Raw genomic sequence first — 8,422 nt, 5'->3', positions numbered from 1 at the left:
ATCATTTATTCATTTCCCATTCAGCCAATGGATATTTATGGGCTACCTACTCCAGCCGGGCAAGGCACCGTGCTGGTTGTTGGGGATAAAGCATTCAACACCAGGCAGATCCAGAGTTTGTGGGATTGAAACTTACATAATTTAGGTACCCGTTTTAAGAAAAAGAATGTAAGATTGCAAATACAAAATTAGGTGCCAAAGTGATTATTTACGATGAAAAAATATCACATCATATTCTTCAAGCTTCAGGTCCCTTTTGTGTATGATCCCTTTAGGCAATTCGCCAAAAATGTTCACGCAATAATTCTCACTGATTGCAGCCTTAGTTGCCACCTCACCTAGAACACTCTGTAACTTTCTGCAACTTCCACCACTCACAGGGACCTCTGTAAGCAAATGGACAACAGCCTGATATTTTATGAGCTTCAAAGTAAATCTGCCTTTGTTTACATTTGTATAAACAATATCAACCCACTTGTATCCTCTGGGCAAGGCAGACACAATTAAGGGACTAGTCAGGTAACACATTATTCAATTATATTATGTGGTGGAGAAATACAAAAAACTAGGAGAACATATAGTAGGAAAATCAGACCTACTCTGCGGCAGAGGGAAGACTTTCCTGAGGAAAGGTTCACTGGAGAGAGTCAAGCTCATGAGCTGTAATCATAGGCCAGATCCAGGAACTGGTATTGGTTTGCAAACTGTCTGCACCAGAACATGACAAGACACATTCAGTAACTTAGAGTAAGTGTTCAGAACCTTTTAAAATAATTTGAAGGAACAGTTTTATATCCATGAAATCCAATAAATGGCTTATGCTTGTATTTTGTATATTCTTTTATTTTGTTTTCCCAGAAATTCATTTTTCTTGTAGTAACAAAAATATGAATCTGTACAGACTGGGGGAAAAGCCTGGTCTTTCTCTATTGATCGACTAAGAAGTGCTGTCAGAGACTTCCCTTGCAGCTGAACCCCATACCCCTCTACTTTCTGCTCACCATACTTAGAGTAAATAAAATTAAAGTGAAAATAAAGCAACATTTGGAATAAGGACTAAACATCAAGAAGTATTATCATTACCTCAAAATAAAAAATTGTATGGTTAATAAGAAACAATAATGATGTTAAAAAATAGGATATGAGAGTTAAAAAAAATTCAAAGCAGGCCATGAAAAATTAGGAGGTGGTAACTTTTAAAAAGATATCAAACCATTAAAAGGATAAATCCTTACATAATATCAACTAATATTAAGAGAGTGCAAATGCCAATGAAACTTTTCATTTAGGAGCTAAAACGCAAACGGGTACACGTGTACTCCCAACACCAGGCATGTTCTTTGGCTGAGAGCCAGTGGGTAGAGCTAGATCCCTTGGTCTTGTTCTGGGTACCTGATGGTCCCAGCATCCGTGCAGGGAGGAGACAGTGCATTCTCTGCAGTGCATGGTGTGTCTGTCTCCATGTTTCCAGTGTGCAATCCAGCTGCTCCACTGGATTATCAGAAATCCCCATGTAAAGTTGATCAAATGGAGATGTGGTGATCACATTCCCAAGTGAGTCAATAGAACACCTGTTGGAAGCAAAAGGGCAATATATTTCACTTTTCAAAATCCAGAGCAAATTTAACTTTTTGATATTTATGAGCTAAGAAAGGGTTTGCTTCTAAACATTTAATTTCAGTTCACGGCAGTCAGTAAAAGAATGTTTAAGCCTTAAAGGAAGAGGTGTGCATTTTACCTTAAACACCAGACTTTAACTCACTTTAAAAATAATTTCTAAGTATTCAGGAGAATTTAACCTTTTCACAGTATTTTTATTAGGTTCATGGACGGAAAAAGTAAGAAACAAGTATCATATTTGTATTGTAAATCTCCCCCACCCCCCTTTTCTCATTATTCTCTGTTTTAAACTCACTCATCACACGTTTTCTACTTTAAAAATAATGTTGTTTTGACATGATCCCTGATTTCTCAAGTAAAATTTATATAATTCCTTCCACCAATAAATAATAAAAATTTGGTTAAGAGAGGCTTTATTACTGCGGTACAAAACACACTTTTTTATAACTTGCTTATCATAAAAGATATTCTCAAAGTATGACTTCTTTCAGTCGAGTTAAATTAGCAGACTGCTCACTGTTTGATCACGTGTTTACCTCTGTAAGCTCCCATTATTGCAAAGTATGTGACATTATTTTAAAATTAATTCATAATTTTATCAATTGTTTTTCTTGACAGATTTAGAACATTGTATATTGGGTGGATTTAAAAGCGTTCCCATGTTTATGAAATAGCAGGAATGAATGACTTTTTCAGTATAGCATTCTTTAGCCATTATGTCATAGTTGCTTAATTTAGATAAAGTAATGCTATGTCACACTGGTAATTTTGTAAAGATAAATCACATTTTTGTTAGGTTGTTTTCCCTCTACATAGTTAGAATTACTCACTCTTATTGAGTTAGTGAAATTTACCAGTGGGATCTACTTTGAACTGAAATTAAAGAAAAGTAATGTTAACAGATTAATGCAGAAAAGATTGGTGTTTACCTGAATTTTTTGTTTTTGTTATTATGGTTTGTGTAAGTCATTTAAGTTTCAGCAAATTGGGAAAAGTCTGAAGAAATGTCCTGTACCCAAACTGGGGCACAAAGATTGCAAATCATTTTTTAAATAATTGAAAATATACCTGGCAATAGGAAGGAAACACATGTTGAAAGGGGACCTGGTCTCCGTTGGATGGATTTTTTTTTACAAGAGTTTTCTCTGTTCGTTTTGTACCATAACAGAGAAACATAAACTTCTCTTAGATGAATTCATGGTGGTGACATCTTCACAAGTCATGCTTCAATGAATGCTCTATGATCACACTATTTGGATAGTGTGATAACTGGAGACAGTTTTGAGTTGGTTAGAACACTGCCTAACCATTCTTCTAACAGCATCAAGGAATGAATGAATGACTAACAGTGGCTAATACTTTGAACATCAATTAGAAATCATCAAACCCCTTGAAACTTTTAAAGATTTTCTAGAAATTTAGCCTATTCATGGACATAATTGGGTACTGTGAAAAATTGGTCAAGCCAATTTCCCAGGTTCCTGGAGGAATTTTATCAAAGCAATGGCAAAACATGCTTGTATACTTTCTTTAATTTTCAGTGTATTATTTATTCTTCTGAAGACACATTTCAAAGGGGAAAGTATGTGTTGCAGATTGCTGTGGATCTAATTACAGAAACACACAGATGTCATAAAAAAATTTACCTTCAGGGCCCAGGATATAAGTTCAGGATTTGAAGCCCAGGAGTTTGTTGAGGTAAGAGCTATTGTTCTGTAGCAAACAAACATTAAAATTTCTGAAAATGAGAGTCATGATGGCGTCTGATGGTGCTTTCCTCCTATATTGGTGATATAGTTCATCTGGGCCCAGTTGTGCAAAATAGTTAGATTGAAATTCAATCTTATTTTAGTTGCCTTATTAGGACTAGTTTTGATATACAGTTGTCAAATTAGATATGTATAATGAAGGAAATACAATTATTTAACAAACTACAAGTGGAATTAAATTGCTTGTAAATAAGAAAATTAGGAGGAGGAGAGTAATTTATTGGAGTGAAAAAAAGTGTATTTTGGATGATATATGTCAGAATTAAAATGGTATTACTATATCATGCTTATAAAATATCCATTGTAAAATCTAGATGAAGTTATCCATTTACTCCCTTAAAAGTAATATTTTCCACCCAGACATGGGTGTGTGAATTTAGCTTTCCTTTAGCCCAAACATGTTAAGACAGCAAACAAAAAGAAGAGATTAAGGGGAATAGCTACTCAGTAGAGGCCAGAAGCCTCTCCAAACTGAATTTTAAATACTGCTTCTGATGTAGGTTTCTTCTTTTTCATTAAAAAAGGATATTAAGGAAGTTACACCAGCATAATAACTGTTCACACAGCCCCTTTGACAATATATTCTTAGTGGCTTGCATTTTTCTGGGCCTCGTGTCAGATAGTGGAATAGAACTGGTGCAGATGGTAGAGAAACAAATTCGGTGGAAGTGGCAGCAATGAGCAATATGGCATAATCTTGGATACAATGTTTTCATTGTGTTTGATGCATTCATTCATTTGCAGAGGCATTCATGTGCAAATTACCCACAGCTCATATCCCTTTGCAGACTAAGAATATGTCATTCCAGGAAGGTCAGCACATCCATGACCCACTAGATTCTTGAAAAGCCTGCACTTATTCTGATTTTCCCCACCCCCTTTTATTTTCTTTGAGAGACTGGAAGAGACCCAGTGAAGAGGATCATGCAGAATATGAAGGTAGCTCCCTAACTACACATGCCTGTATATTTCCCCTACAAGTACTTCATTGCACATCTATTTGAAGATAAATTTAAATTAGTGAAATTAACCGTAAATTGTTGGAGCAAGCTTGGGAGATAAACTACTTTGGTTAAATTTGTTTTACCATAATGGAGGTGCAATAAGCAGAGAGAAGACATAATTAAGTGGATACCTATTTTATTTAGTGGGAGAACATATCTTACATATTCTTGTGTTGGGTCAAGTTTATCTATAATGCTTATAAGAATAAAAGAAATAAGAGAGCAAAGAGATTATAATAGAGGAAGAAAAAACCACAAAAGGAAATATTGGAAAAATAGAATAAAATTCTCCAATAGTAAGGAATCAGTGCTTGGCATTTTACCAGTGCCTCACAAAGTTTCAGTGTAGATTGACCAAGATGAATCTGTTGCCTGCTATGTGCCAATGCTAGACCTTGTGTTTTAGAGATAAATGAAACAGTCTCCACCTGCAAGGAGCTCACAGTTGACAAAGACATCTGGGCAGAGTGAAGTCTGGTTGTGCAAGAAACCTATCCTTGATAATGAAATCTCTGAGTTGAAACTCAAAGAATGATGATTGTCAACTAAGTGTCTACAGAGGGAAAGAGCAAAGACTGGTCCATATGGGGAACTCAGAAAAATTGAGTGTGTGAGATGAACAGGTAGTTTCCACATGGCTGCATATGGCCTCCATTCCAGCACTCCGCCCTCTTATCACACTCTCTCTTTGAATTCATTGAAGGCTCACCTATACATTAATTCAGGTGTATCATTAACTTGGCTTGGACCTCATGTTTTGAATGTTGTTCAAGATATTATTATTAATGATAGGAATGATTGAAATAATTTCTGTTCCCTTCCCATAGGTTCTCTAATTTTTGACATGCATCCTGGGAAAGGTATTTGAACAGATCAATAGAAATAGTTTGTGAGGAACTATGAAAATTAACATTGATCACTGGAAACAACTACTGTTTGCATCAAATAAAAAAACTCCATTTTTCTTTTTGTTTTTTGAAATTAGACAATGCATTTGTAACTTTAAACTGTAATATATAATAGTTCTCATGATACTGGGAAATATCGAGGAGGGTGCTAGATGGATAAGTAATTGTTTGCAAAGGTCATTAGTGGCTCAGTTATTGTCACTCTGCAGGAAAATGTCTAGTTACTTGCCTCTTGACTGTCATCACTCCTGCACCATCAACATTGAACTGAAAGGTTGAAAATATTGTTGCCAATGTTGCAGTGTTATAGTACATTTTTTCTTCCCTTCTCTCTCTACAAGTAATGCCAAAAATAACCAGCATCTATATGTACTTGGCAATAATATACATTTTCTTTAAGCTTCCTTGTATCCTTTCCATATAGGCATATTATATTCCAGTCTTATAGACGAAAGAACTGAACCAAGTAAAATAACCCACTTGAAAAGTCACAGTCTGTAATGTGGAGCGAAGATCCCAGAGATGGCTCTTCCGGCTTGCAAATCTGGGCTTTGTCCGTTGTTTTCAACTACCTGTGCAGTTCCTCTTTTGAATATACATATATGTCATCAAAAATATTTGCACATTGTAATCTTGCCACTATCTCAAGTTTGCCTCCCTTATAGAAGGAAACACCTCCATTGAATAAAGAGAGAGGGTAAATATCCTCCATTACTCTAATTAGAACAGATCATCTTTATAAGTTGACAACTTGATAACTTTGCATGTGATGAAAGAGCATAAATGCCTTTTTTTTCTAAATAAACTTTTTAAAAAATTTGGAAAAAATTTAGATTTACATTAAAGTTGCAAAGATAGTACAGAGAGTTCATATATACCTCTCACCCAATTTCCTATAATATTAACATCTCTCATGGTACATTTGTCAAAACTAAGAAAGTAACATTAATAGCATTGCTATTAATTACACTCTAGACTTTATTTGGATTTCACTAGTTTCTCCACGAATGTCCTTTTTCTGTTTCAGGATCCAATCCAGGGTTCCACATTGCCTTTAGTCTCCATGTCTCCACAGTCTCCTTTGGTCTGTGATGGTTTCTAAATATTTCCTTTTTTTTTTCATGACCTTGACAGCTTGGAAGAGTGCTAGTCAGGTGCTTTGTAGAATGAATGTCCCTCAATTTAATTCTATGAGGTATTTGTCATGATTAGCCTAGGGTTTTGGGTTTTGGGGAAGAAAACCACACATGTGAAGTGCCTTTTCATCACATCTCATCAGGGAGTGCATGATATTGTAAGAGGAGAAAAAAAATCTTTCTTTTACCCATTTTGGGTTCTTGACTGGGTCTCTGTAACAAAAAACAGATTAAAGAGAGAAAAGCATACACATTTATTTCATATAAATTTGATATGACATGGTGGCCAAGGAAATGAAGATCTGACCATTTTTATGCCAGGTTTGAGGAAGAGTGGAAAGTTGTGGGAAAATGTGATAGAGGACAAAAGGGGTATGAGTTACATGTAGTAAACTGGAGGAAACTTAGCAAGGCCTGGTCATTCAGATTTCTCTCAGCATCCTTCCATCTTCAGAGATAAGGACGCTCCTCTGAGTATAGGGGGGGCACCTCTCACATGAGGGATTTACGACTTGCTTCAGGAGAAGGTCAAAGAATCCTTCCTGCACTTGCCGTTTCTCAAATTCCTTTACCTTAAAATATCCAACATGCCAAGGTGCCATATTTTGGGGTAGTGTATCTTGAATCCTGTCACTATCAACATGACTAACCAATAGTGATATTATATTGATTACTTGGTTAAAGTTGTGTTTGCCAGGTTTCTTTTCTGAAAAGTTGCTGTTTGTTACAGGTTGAATTGTGTTCTTCAAAAAAGATAATTTGAAGTCCTAGTCCCCGTACCTGGAAATGTGATCTTATTTGGAAATAGGGTCTTTGCATATTTAATCAAGTTAAGATGAGATCATTAGGATGGGCCCTAATTCAATATGACAGGTGTCCTTATAAGACTAGGAGAATGCCATGTGAAGCACCTGTGAACACACAGAGACACACATGTGACAACAGAGGCAGAGTCTGGGGTGCTGCAGCTGCAAGCCATGGCTCAAGGGCCAACCCAGAAGCTAGGAAGAGGCAAAGAAGGGTTCTCCCCTAGAGGGCCAGAGGGAGCATGGCCTTACCAGCAGCTTGATATAAGACTTTTAGACTCCAGAGTGATGCGACAATAAATTTCTGTTGTTTTAAACTACCTAGTTTGTGGTACTTTGTTATGACAACCCTAGGAAACAAATACACTGTTCGTCATTTTCCATCCTCTGTACTTTGTAAGCAAGCTGCCAAATCTAGGTCACACTCAAAGGTATTTAGTTTGCGCTTATGTGTACATTTCGAAAACTTTGGACAGAGGTTGCCACTATCGCTCATATTTTTTTTTAAAACATCTTTATTGGAGTATAATTGCTTTACAATGGTGTGTTAGTTTCCCCTATCCCACCTCTCTAGGTGGTCACAAAGCACAGGGTTGATCTCCCTGTGCTATGCGGCTGCTTCCCACTAGCTATCTGTTTTACATTTGGTAGTGTATATATGTCCATGCCACTCTCTCACTTCATCCCAGCTTACCCTTCCCCCTCCCCGCGTCCTCAAGTCCATTCTCTAAGTCTGTGTCTTTATACCTGTCCTGCCCCTAGGTTTTTCAGTACTTTTTTTTTTTTAGATTCCATATATATGTGTTAGCATACGGTGTTTGTTCTTCTCTTTCTGACTTACTTCACTCTGTATGACAGACTCCAGGTCCATCCACCTCACTACAAATAACTCAATTTCGTTTCTTTTTATGGCTGAGTAATATTCCATGTATATATGTGCCGCATCTTCTTTATCCATTCATCTGTCGATGGACGCTTAGGTTGCTTCCATGTCCTGGCTATTGTACATAGAGCTGCAGTGAACATTGTGGTACATGACTCTTATTGAATTATGGTTTTCTCAGGGTATATGCCCAGTAGTGGGATTGCTGGGTCATATGGTAGTTCTATTTTTACTTCTTTAAGGAACCTCCATACAGTTCTCCATAGTGGCTGTATCAATTTACTTTCCCACCAACA

The sequence above is a fragment of the Physeter macrocephalus genome, chromosome 8 (genome assembly GCF_002837175.3).
Source record: "Physeter macrocephalus isolate SW-GA chromosome 8, ASM283717v5, whole genome shotgun sequence".
NCBI lineage: Eukaryota > Metazoa > Chordata > Mammalia > Artiodactyla > Physeteridae > Physeter > Physeter macrocephalus.
The sequence above is the reverse complement of the archived record's forward strand: the minus strand, read 5'-3'. Positions refer to the sequence as shown.